The sequence below is a fragment of the Amblyomma americanum genome, chromosome 5, assembly GCF_052857255.1.
Source record: "Amblyomma americanum isolate KBUSLIRL-KWMA chromosome 5, ASM5285725v1, whole genome shotgun sequence".
NCBI lineage: Eukaryota > Metazoa > Arthropoda > Arachnida > Ixodida > Ixodidae > Amblyomma > Amblyomma americanum.
In genome coordinates, this window is record NC_135501.1 from 84,220,164 (window position 1) to 84,232,814 (window position 12,651).

At 52.1% G+C, this 12,651-nt stretch overlaps 1 pseudogene; it reads right to left on the reverse strand.

Moving 5' to 3' along the window:
- Positions 1-931: 931 nt before the first annotated feature.
- Positions 932-2,264, reverse strand: LOC144134853 (uncharacterized; annotated as a pseudogene).
- Between the last annotated feature and the right edge of the window lie 10,387 nt (positions 2,265-12,651).

Here is a 12,651-nt window from a genome sequence, read left to right on the forward strand (position 1 = left end):
AGTTCCCTGAAGGCGAGAAGCCTCTTGGCTCCTTCAGCGGTCTTGAAAGTCACCGCCCAAACGTGGTTGATTTGGTACGCCCCCAAAGACACCACGTCGGGGAGCGTACCAGCCTGTGCCAGCGCATCACAGAAATCCTCGACCCGAAAGTGCCTAACACGAACATCACCGTGGAGAAAAAGTGTGTTTAAAACCACACGCCCGGTAGGCAGCTGTGGCAAGATAACCTGATAGTCCGTATCGTCGTTTCCCTCGATCCTGTTTCCGCGGCCAGCAAGGGCCGCTGTCGCCGCTCCGCCGGAGCTCATGATCCTGCGTCCGTCACGCTCGGTGGCCGGAAGTAGAATCGGACCTCTCGCACCCTACTCGAGAAGCATACCCCTACACCAACGAGCCGAGAGCGAGGCCTTGTGTTCGCCATTCAGTGTCATGGGATGCATTTGGTGGCTAAAAAAAATACGGGCTCGTCTGAGATTTGAACCCCGGACCTCTCGCAGCCTACGCCAGAATCATACCCCTACGCCAACGAGTCGAGAGCGAAGACTAGTGTTCGCCATTCAGTGTCACGGGATGCATTTGGTGGCTAAAGAAAAAAAAAGGGACGGGCTCGTCCCGGGTTTCAAACCGTGACCACTCGCACCCTGCGCGAGAATCATGCCCGTAGACCAACAAGCCCACTTTTTTGTCTTTATTGCCTGTTTACACTAGACCAGCAAGCCGACGGTGACTCCTTCCGCTGGCCATTAAGTGCAACGAGATGCATTTGGTGGTTAAAAAAAATACGGGCTCGTCCGGGATTTGAACCCAAACCCTAGACAAACGAATCATAACCCTAACCAACGAGCCTTTTTTAAAATTATTGCCGACTAGGCAGGAAAAACAAATACAACATATTAAAAGGTGCTATCTAAACAAAGACAGTACTCGTAAGTTAAAACCGTTTCAGGGCAACAAGATCATTCAACAGAGTGTACCATTCTGTTTTATCAATTTTTTCCTTATACACATCTCTTAGGTAAGCAATACTCTCAACAGAGTACTCTCTAGCGGGTCGCACATTTTGATCTGCTTGATGGACACCCATTCGTGTCTTCCATACACCATGCAGTACCAACAGCATGAACAAAACATACGGGCACCGTCTTCGTTATCAACTGGCAAAAAACGGATGCCATACGGCGTTATTGGAAGGTCTCTCTTTAGCGTCCTTTGCAGGATGTCCCAAAGAAAGACTGCATCCCAACAGTCCAAGAATATATGGTCTACAGTTTCTGGCTTGCGGCATATTGAACAGTTTGTGCCCCATGGGACATATATCCCCTTCTCTTCCAACCATGGCTTCACGGGCAGTGTGCCACTATCTAAGTGGAAAAAGAAAGTTTTCACCGATGGCCGCACGGCCGTCTTCTTCACTCTTTTAAGAACATCACCACCCTAACCATCACCATTCAGTATGCGATAAATTGGCCCTGGTAGCATCAAATCTGACAGGTCCGCATAGAGCCGCCTACATTTTACGCCACTAAGGTACTGCATCGAGAATAGCACTTTCAATATTTGAAAGGCTCCAACCACTTCACGCAAATACCCCCGCACACCTCGACGATGAAACCCTTGCGTAAAAACCAGGAATTCGGGTAAAAAGTTCTGCCGCCGCACTTGCATCACTGTCCTCAAAAAGGGATCCTTTTGGTCCCGCAGGAAAATGAATCTCGAGACAACTTGCCTTAAAAACAAATGTACAAGACCCAAACCACCATTCAGCACTGAGCGAAACAAGATTGTCCGGCTCGTGGGCTCCCATGTTGATCCCCACACATTCACAGCTAACACTCTGTGCAGCTTCGGAACACACATTCTTGTCATGAACATCGCCTGCAGCACGTACCATACTTTCGCGAGAAGGAAAAGGTTACACACTGTGGCGCGAGCAAAAATGGAAAAATCCCTGCACCCCATTTAGTTGTTTTCGAACGCACATGCTCAGTTTCTTCTCGCCAATACTGTGTCGTGTCCTTGTAGTGCTGAATTGGTACGCCTAGATACTTTGTAGGCACGTCTGACCACTGAACATTTTGAAATAAGGAAGGAGAGTCTTCCCACTCCGCCTGCCAGAAACCCAGGCATTTCTTCCAGTTTATAACACTGCCGGTACATCTGCAGTACGCTGTGGCATCGTTCAGGGCCTCCTTGACACTTTCTTTGTCCCTGCAAATAATAGCAATATCATCAGCATACGAAAGCACCCCCACTTCTGTTGACATTAACTGGAAGCTTCTAACCCTTTCATTGTACAGTACTTTCAAGCAAAACGGCTCCAGATAGATGGAAAATAGCAAGGTGGATAAGGGGAACCCTCGCCTGACAGAGGAATGGATTTCGATACTATCGGTGAGTTCTTTGTTGACTACAATATTGGCGACACACTGTCACAAAGTTCATGCCTGCCCTGTCCAGTTTTGACCTTTCTTCCCCAGAAACATGTCGCGGAGCGGCGTCGACGACTTTTTCCCCCACCCCCGCGGGGGAACGGCATTCTCACCATAGATCTGGAGGGGTCACTCAAAACTAATCCCTCCCCTCCTAGCATTGTTGCCATACAGGTGGCAAGCGCTTGCACGTGATGGGAACAGCAGATGCGGATTGAATGCCCCGGCACTGTTCGCGGCCCCAATGACTCCTCGTGGGATTAAGGCATTGTGCCTAAATGTTTCGACATTCCTTCATGTGTTCTTTTTTTTCTTTTTGGGGGCTGCATTCCTCTGTGCGTGGCTCTTGAAGAGTCTTTTTTTCCTGTGTTGTTTTTTTTTTCTTTGCCATGCGAAGGGGGCGACGGGAACGCCGCGCGCTGGCAGTTGGTCTGGAGATATCGGTGCGTGCGGTCGTGAGTGAGGTCAGCCAGGGAAGTGGTCGGCAAGGAGCCTAGGCGGAGATCTGACGCGTAGAGCGCGGCGACGGTGGTCCCGAAGACGCGAGGCCCAAGTTCGCCCGTATCCGCAATCCCCCATCAGCCCCGCGACGAGCAACCGCAGCCCGCCGCTCCCTGCGACCGGACCTTGCCACTCCGCAGCTAAGCCATCGTTTCTCACCACTGCCTTCAACTCTCTTATCTTTGTATTTTTGCTTTTTGTGTTTCTCGTTGTAATCCTTTGTACTGTATTTCCGTCTCGAAACATTTTTGTATAGCAATCGCCCTGATGTTTTTTCTTTGTCTTAATTGTGTTAACGTGTTCAATTGGTGCTTGTGTTGTTTGCGTCACGTCAGTGTACGGCGCTACCTTGTCGGGCATATTGTAATACTTGGTTGTTGTTTGCCTAATTAAATTAATTCGCTACGGAACTTGCCTACACCTCATGCCTCCGGTCAACGACTAATCAGGCGTGGCCCCTATCGCCGGTCAGCAGTAGAATCAAAACCTTTCGCACGCGGGGTGGAGAAGTTTGTCGCTCTTCCCCCTCCGAACTTGCGGAGAGTGCAGTAGTGGGCAGGTTGGCCCGATTAATTGTAACTTCGCCGCCAACCAACACCACAGCCGCCCACGATATCTTGACAAACTGGCGTCCGCTACAGGACTTGCTGACCACGATTGGCCGTGACCGCGAGGCATAGCGTTCAAGTAATATCTCACGTGCTGTCAGAACTGAGAACAAAGAACCGTTGGTGCAATGGCAGAGTTAGCAAAAATAATTGCGCTCGGGAAGCAGCTAGGCTTCGAAGGGGTCGCCCTCCAGGAATTCCTCAGAGATGAGCGCGCGAAACAGCGCGAGCAAATGAAGGAAGTAGAGCAGCGGCTGCTCGAGGAGGAAGAAAGGGACAAGGCGCGCTCCGCTCGTCGAATGCTCGAACTGAACGCTGAACTACAAATTCTCCACGCGAGAGGCGAGGGTGGCGGGAGCGCTGGTTCTGATTCCGCTTCGGTTCAACGCGAACCTACAGCGCGTTTCACGGTCGTCAGGCCACATAAGCTAATGGCGCCGTTGAACGATAAAACGGGCGACTAGGACGCCTACCTGACACTGTTCGAACGAGTCGCAGAGGCGCAGAAGTGGCCGCGAGACCAGTGGGCTATGCCCTTAGCACGTGTCTTGCGGGAGAGGCGTTGAGCGTTTTTGGCCGCATGTCGGGAGCGGATGCGGTAGACTATGACAAGGTCAAGCGAGCTCTTCTGCTTCGTTTCCGCTTGACGCAGGAGAGATTTCGACAGAAGTTCCGGACAGAAGCCCCCCACGAGCACGAAACCCCGTTCCAGTTCTTCTCCCGATTAAATAATTACTGGGAGCGGTGGGTACAGCTCTCTCCGTGCGAGCAGACCTGCGAGGGTATCAAGAGCCTCCTTTTGAGGGAGCAGTTTCTAGAGACCTGCACGCCGTCGATGGCTGCCTTCCTGAAGGAGAAAACGGCGGGCGATCAGAATGAGCTGCTACAAAGGGCAGATAACTATGTCACTGCTAGGGTGTCCACATACTTTGGCCGGCGTGAACTGAAACGTGTGGACCGGCCCGTAGACAAGTCCTCCGACGCTGGCCGCAAGGGCCGCCAGTGAAAACCGCTACCCGCGGCAGTATCATCCACACCACGCTGCTACATTTGCGCGCGACCGGGGCACGTCGCGGCGCATTGCAAGGAGAGCCGGAGAAATCCTGGGCAGGGCTACCGGGCACGCCCTGGAGCAAAGCATGTGTCGGCCTGCATTCAAAACGGCTATCTAGAGCTGAAAGATGGCCACTTCCTGCTAGTGGTGAACCTCGGCAGGGCCCAAGAGTCCGGGGTCCCTCCCGTCGTTGAAGGCCTCATTGCTGGGCAGAGGATAAAGTTGTTGAGAGACACGGGGTGTAACATTGTTATTGTCAACCGAGACCTTGTAACAAAGTCCCAACTTACTGGCCAACACCGAGCCGTTTACCTGGTGGACCGCTCGGTCAAAACGCTACCTGAGGCGCGAATTCAAGTTGACACACCTTACTATAGGGGAGAGGTGCTGGACGCATGTATGGAATCGCCACTGTTCGACATAATTCTCGGGTATATCGATGGCGCCAGGCATCCGTCCGAGCCCGACGCGACTTGGAGGAGAATAGCCCTTAGTATCGAAAGGGCCGAAGCGGGTACAGGGACAGCCAAATACCACGGACGAGCCCGCACCCGCGGCGGCCGTGACCGCCCGTCAACAGTCCAGGCAGCAATCGTCGGAGACGTTCCGCAAGTTACGAGTACCCGCCGCGATGACAGAAGTCACCTCGACGCAGATTAGCCGAGACCAACAAGCGGACGAGACCCCCCGGCGTTGTTTTCAGATGCAGAGGGAAGAGGGAAAGGTCCGGTGCAAGGAAGGGGGCTCGAACACATTTCTGCTAAGAGATGACATGCTCTATCGCCGGTTCCTAGCAGAGTCAGGCTCGCGTACTTTACAGCTGGTTGTCTCCTTTCAGCACCGAAACAAGGTTCTCCGCCTCGCGAACTGCGGACTGATGGCAGGTCGTCTGGGGCACAAAAAGACTTGTGACCGCATTCTGGCTGATTTCTTCTGGCCCGGCGTGCATGGTGACGCTAGTCGGTTTGTGGCGTCGTGCGACAGCTGCCAGAAGACAGCCCCACGGGGATCAGTCAAAAAGGTGCCCCTTAAGAAAATGCCTCTGGTTGACACGCCGTTTCGCCGTGTGGCTATCGATATTATTGGGCCCCTCAAGCCCACAACTCGGAAGGGGATTCGCTGCATCATGACGCTAGTCGACTATGCGACCCGGTTCTCAGAGGCCGTCGCCCTGCCCAGCATCGAGACCGAGCGGGTGGCCGAGGCTATCTTACAAATTTTCGCCTGAGTGGGTGTGTAGGATTCGGCGCGCGGTCGCATCTTTTTGTACATGTGTTGCGAATATTCCGCGAGAGGGCAGGGACCTAGGCTGCGCGTCCGGTTTTGCTTTATTTTGTTTTGCTTTGGTGCACGCCGTTAGAAGGGGACTCATGCCTTTTTGGTTAGTCTCCCCATTCGTCCTTGCGGTTTCCCTCGCCGCTCCGGGCGGCGGGGCTATCTGCCGGCCTCGACCTTGGACCCCTGTCCCCTTGGCGAAGGATTGCGAGACCATCTAGGCAGGAACTCGGGGGAACATCAGGAACATCAGTTCTGGGCATTCCTATTCGTCAAAACTGACGAGCCGCAGTTAGCAGTTTATTTTTACGTGTGGAAAGGGGCGCGGGCATCTTTGGGGTGTACCCGCGAAGGGAGCCGCGCCCGTGTGCTTTGGTCTCTAGCGACTCCTAGCTGGGAGGCGCTCGGTCTGGCCGAGTGCGGAGGGAATGACCGTGGAGAGCTGGTGCGAGGCGCGCCAGTTTGACTGTTGGGACGCGGTGTCCCTCGCCTCTGTGCAGGCGGTCGGCTAGGCCGGCCGCGAATAGCTGTGGCCGTACGCTGACTTTTGTTTGTACCTATCTGTAAATAGCCTGTATAAAAGTTCGTTTCTCACTAAATCGCCTCGCCTTCAAGTCGTATCATCGAGAGGCCTTCAAGCGGTGCATCCAGTTTCTGGAAATCACCGGACCAACACCACCGGCAAACCTATACTGGGTGTTCCGGAGGAGATGTTGAGCGACCGAGGGTCGAATTTCACCTCGGAACTCATGGCAGAAGTGGGCCGTCTGCTGTCTCTTCGCCTGCAGACCACCTCGCCTTACCACCCGATGGCCAATGGCCTCGTGGAAAGGCTCCACGGGACGCTCAAAAAGATGCTCCGCCGCATGTGCACAGAACAGCCCAAGGAGTGGGATCGGTTTATCGAACCGCTTTTGTTCTCCTACAGGGAGGTCCCCCAGGCAAGCACTGGGTTCTCCCCGTTTTGAGCTTTTGTACGGGCGGAACGTGCGAGGCCCCCCTCACTATACTGAAGGAATTGTGGACGGGGGACAAACTGGAAGAGGAGACCAAGACGTCCTACCAGTATGTGATTGACCTGCGAGAGAGGCTCGAAACGACCTGTCAGATGGCACATGAGGCTCTAGAAGAGGCAGGTGAGCGATACAAGCGGTATTACGACCGCGGGTCTAAATCGAGGGCATTACAGGTTGGAGACCATGTGCTCTTACTGCTCCCCACCGAGCACAATAAGCTCACGATGAAATTGAAGGGCCCCTATGTGGTTAAAGAAAAAAAGGGAGAAGTCGACTACGTGGTAGATGTTGAGGGCAACCCAAAAACATTCCATGTCAATATGCTGAAGAAATACTTGAGCCGGGTCCCTGAAACCGACTCTCACGTGCCGGTGGTTGCGGCGGTAGCCTCCAATATAGACGATGGGGCGCTGGTGTGGCCTCTCGGGGAACAAGCCGACCACCGCGGTGTCGCGGCGTCCGAGAAACTGACCCCACCACAGGCACAGGAGTTGCGGTCCCTCATTTCTTGACAAAAGGAGCTGTTTTCCGATCGGCCCGGATACACCACGTGCAACTTGACCACTACCACCAACAAGCCCATCCAGGTCAAGCATTACCCGCTTCCCTTCGCAGTGCGTCAGGATGTTGAGAGAGAGGTTGCTGCGATGCTGCGGATGAGCGTGATCGAGAAGTCACGCTCACCGTATAATGCCCGAACAGTCCTGATAAAGAAGCCCGACGGTTCGAACCGCCTTTGCGTAGATTTCAGGAGATTAAATGAGGTACTGGTCGCCGACGCCGAACCGATCCCCTGCGCCGACTGCCTCATCGCGGAGGTGGGAGGCAAAAATTTCTCTAAGATGGAGCTCGCGAAGGGCTATTGGCAGCTCCCCCTGGACGATCACTCAAGGAAAAAGACGGCGTTTTCGGCTCCCAGTGGCCTTTACCAATTTAGTAACATGCCTTTCGGCATCAAGACCGCCCCAGCCGTCTTTGCTAAACTGATGAGGAAGCTCCTAGACGGGATAGACAACGTCTATCATTACTACGACGACCTGCTCGTAGCGACTGAGTCATGGGAGGACCATGTCAAGGCACTGGAGCAGGTTCTCACGCGAATCCGGGAAGCCGGGATGACCATACACCCGAAGAAATGTGAACTCGGCGTCGATCAACTGTGTTTTCTCGGTCACACGATTGGAAAGGGGACCCTTGGCCCGATGGAATCAACACTGGACAGGATTCGCCAAGCCCAACGACCGATAACCAAACGCCAAGTACGAGCCTTTTTGGGCCTAGCGGGATACTATCGTGAATTCATCCCGAGTTACGCAACTGTTCTGACCAAAAGACTCGCACCAAACAGCGTTAGGTGGGGGGTAACGAAGAACAAGCGTTTAACAGCCTGAAACAACTGCTCTCAGAGGCCCCCATCCTACAGGTTGCGGATTTCAGCAAGCCATTTGTACTCCGTACCGACGCCTCAGATCAACGGGTTGGGGCAGTACTGTTGCAGGAAAAAGACGGACTTCTGCATCCCGTCGCGTACGCGAGTCGCAAGCTACTTCCCAGAGAGAAGGCGTACGCAGCAGTTGAGAAGGAGTGCTTGGCCATTGTAGGGGCTGTCAAGCGCTTCAAAATCTACCTCTACGGCAAACGATTCACCGTCCAGACAGATCATCAGCCACTGAAATATCTGAACGAGGCTCAGTTTATGAATTCACGGCTGCTTCGCTGGGCGCTGTTCCTACAGGAGTACGACTTCGGGGTCGAGAGCATTAAGGGAAAAGATAACGTCAGCGCAGACTACCTCTGCCGGGTGTGAATAGCCATGGGGTGAACTAAACGCATTGCGACGGCCCAGTTTCCCCATTAGCTAGAAATTTCTTTTTATTGTTATTTTGTGCATTGTTGGTAGCTTTTTGAAATGTTATGCAGCGCAAGATGGTTGCGTGTGGTCGTGTTTCAGTGTTGGACTGTTACGACCGAATGTGCAGTGTCGAACTGTTTTGACTAACTGGGACGTGACTGCGTGAGTTGTGGCAGTGCGTGAGGCGTGTGTCGGTGCGCTATCCTGTGAGCCTTCGTGGAAAACAGGTGATACGACGAGGTGGTGCGCGCTGGTGACAGTGATGTGCGCGTCTTTCATCTGAGGTGGCTTGTCCGCCAGGAGCGTGTGTGCATGCACGAAATTTGTTTTGATTGTGAATGTTATTGAGAATATCATTCTTTTCGTGGGGGTTGTGTCACAAAGTTCATGCCTGCCCTGTCCAGCTTTGACCTTTGTTTCCCAGAAACATGTCGCGGAGCGGCGTCGACGACTTTTTCCCCCTCCCCCGCAGGGAAACGGCATTCTCACCATAGCGCTGGAGGGGTCACCAAAAACTACTCCCCCCCCCCCCCCCCCCCTCCTAGCATTGTTGCCATACAGGTGGTAAGCGCTCGCACTTGTTGGGAACAGCAGAAGCGGATTGAATGCCCCGGCACTGTTCGCGGCCCCCAATGACTCCTCGTGGGAAAGGCATTGTGCCGAATTGTTTCGACATTCCTTCATGTGATCTTTTTTTTTTTCTTTTTGGGAGCTGCATTCCTCTGTGCGTGGCTCCTGAAGAGTTTTTTTTTTCCTGTGCTGATTTTTTTTTCATTCTTTCCCATGCGAAGGGAGCGACGGGAACGCCGAGCGCTGGCAGTTGGTCTGGAGATTTCGGCGCGTGCGGTCGTCAGCGAGGTCAGCCAGGGAAGTGGTCGGCAAGGAGCCTAGGCGGAGATCTGACGCGTAGAGCGCGGCGACGGTGGTCCCGAAGACGCGAGGCCCAAGTTCGCCCGTATCCGCAATCCCATATCAGCCCCGCGACGAGCAACCGCAGCCCGACGCTCCCTGCGACCGGACTTTGCCACTCCGCAGCTAAGCCATCGTTTCTCACCACTCACTTCAACTCTTTTATCTTTGTATTTTTGCTTTCTGTGTTTCTCGTTGTAATCCTTTGTACTGTATTTCCGTCTCGAAACATTTTTGTATAGCAATCGCCCTGATGTTTCTTTCTTTGTGTTAATTGTTGTGTTAACGTGTTCAATTGGTGCTTGTGATATTTGCGTCACGTCAGTGTACGGCGCTACCTTGTCGGGCATATTGTAATACTTGGTTGTTGTTTGCCTAATTAAATTAATTCGCTACGGAACTTGCCTACACCTCACGCCTCCGGTCAACGACTAATCAGGCGTGGCCCCTATCGCCGGTCAGCAGTCGAATCACAATCTTTCGCACACGGAGTAGAGAAGTTTGTCGCTCCTCCTCCTCCGAACTTACGGAGAGTGCAGTGATGGGCAGGTTGGCCCGATTAATTGTAACTTCGGCGCCAACCAACACCACAGCCGCCCACAATATCTTGACACACACCCCTTGAATGCCATTCTCACACCATCCGAGATCACTGAGCCCAAGTTTACATATTCCAATATGCTGAAAAGTGTGTCGTGATGGACGCGATCGAAAGCTTTTTCAAGATCAACCTGTAACACAGCTGCGCGCATTGAGAAAACGTCACAACACTCTAAAATGCTCCTCATAATGTGAATGTTAGTGGTTATTGACCTTCCTTTGATGGCACAAGTCTGGTGTGGTCCCACAACATGTTTTGTGACAGTTTGCAGTCACATTGCTAGCACCTTGATATATATTTTATATTCCACATTCGTTAAGGTTATAGGTCTGAAAGACGAAACCAATTGCTGCTTCTCGCGATCATTACTCTTAGGAATTTGTACTATATGCGCTCGCCGGAAAGACGGTGGCAGCTCTTTCTTTTCGTACGCCTCCATTAAAACAGCGTGTAATGCCTCTGCCACTTCTTCTCGAAACCGCTTATAGAAACCCGCGCTCAAACCGTGTGGACCGAACGTCTTGCCCGGACTAAGATCATCTATGGCTTTTTTAATTTCTTGGATTGTAACTGGAACTTCTAGAAATGATTTCCTTTCTTCGTTGAGTTTTGGCATGAGCGACAAAAACGTGCTTTCAAAACCCTCTGCAAGTTTGTTTCTGCCCCCAAATAATTCGCTGTAGTGTTCGACAAAGGCTCTTTTAATCATTTCCTTGTCTCGGGTTACTGCATTTTCGAGCCTTATCTCTTGGTTATCATTTTTCGCTGCGTAGCTCTTTTCATCCGTAAGTGCCCGCTTCGTTGGCATTTCACTAACCCAAAGCTTTTCTGCCCGTGCCCGTATAACTACTCTTCCATTGTACTTATCATTGTCTAGCACTTCCAGCTGCCTACGAACTTCTCTGATTTCTGTACTGCGCAGTCCCGGCAACGCACATTCTTGAGTAAGTAACAAATCCAGCTGGCATTGTAATTACATCTCAGCCTGTTTTCTTTTGTGTTGTTTCGCAGTACTGTATTCGATTGCGTTCATCTTAACGTTTTCTTTGAAACACTCCCACGCGCAAACAAGCCCCACTTGTCAGTACTTCTCGTATACTATCTTATGTCTTACTAACGAAGGTCTCGTCTTCGAGAAGTTTGTTATTCATCTTCCAAAGATGCCAGTTAAAGCGCGAATTCCTTTGCTTGGTACCTAATGTAAACGTAACGAGGCTATGGTCACTGAATGATACATGTTTCACCATGTAATGGGTACACAGTGGCACGAGGGCGACGAATATGTGAGCTCTATCAAGTCTAGCGTGAGAATCGCGCTGGAAATGAGTGTACTGCGGCAGACTAGAATTCTATAGCAGCAAGCCTACATCTTCGAACGTTTCCTCTGTGATCAACGTGTTCAAGTAAAGAGCGCTGCGGTCGCGCAAAGGGTGCCTCCTTGCCCTATCTTCAGGCATACAAATACAATTATAGTCACCGAGTAAAACAAAATTTCGCTCTGCACTGAAATGGGGCAAAAGTTCCTCAAAGAAAACTCTGCGCTCTTGTTGCTTGTTCGGGGCATATATACAGATCACTCACCATTTCATCTGAGCAAAGAAAAAATCGCGAACAATAAGACGACCACTTCCGTCTACTTTTACACACTCTACAACAATACCAATTGAGCTTCGCATTAAAAGCAAAACATACCCAGAAGTGCCAACGGCATGACTCACACAGATGTCATAGCGGGATTGAAAACGTAACAACGTGCGGTCAGTTTGCTCTTCAGATTCTACTTTTGTCTCTTGTCGATGTCATTTTCTAGTGAAGGCGATTTAATTGATACTGCAGCCGCTTTGCGGCTAGCCCTCTCACGTTAAGCATTGCTATACGTAATGATGCATCTTTTTCCCCTCCATCTTTTCTTTTTAAAGCAAATTGTACCGCCTATTGTTTACATTGTGAACAAGGAGGCTACGTGCAGCAGCGTCGCTGAACCCACAACAGTCCATGGTTGCGCTGACTAGGAAACTTGAAAGGCGACGCTGCCTGTTGTCCGTCGATGCTGCCGCTGCCCGCGAAGGCACCCAGGTGCACGCGGCCGACATAACTACGGAGGCAGCTTGGCCGCCTGCCGCGGGTCGGGCGGAACTGTAGACCGCGGCTTGAAAGACGGACGCCTCACTCCAGGAGCTTTCGCCGGGGGTTCTTCAGCGCCTTCTTCAGAAGTATGCGGTGCATCGGAATTCTTTTTTTCGTGGTCGCTTTCCAGCCTGCCTGCTGCTTGCAGCCAAGGAGACCACTATTTCCTCCTGCTGACTTTCAGCGTTCTCCGAAGCTTCGTTAGGACGGGCGGCGGCGTCTTCCAACACAGCAGCCTTCTCATCAGGCAAACCGTTTTGCGGGACACTGGATGCAGGC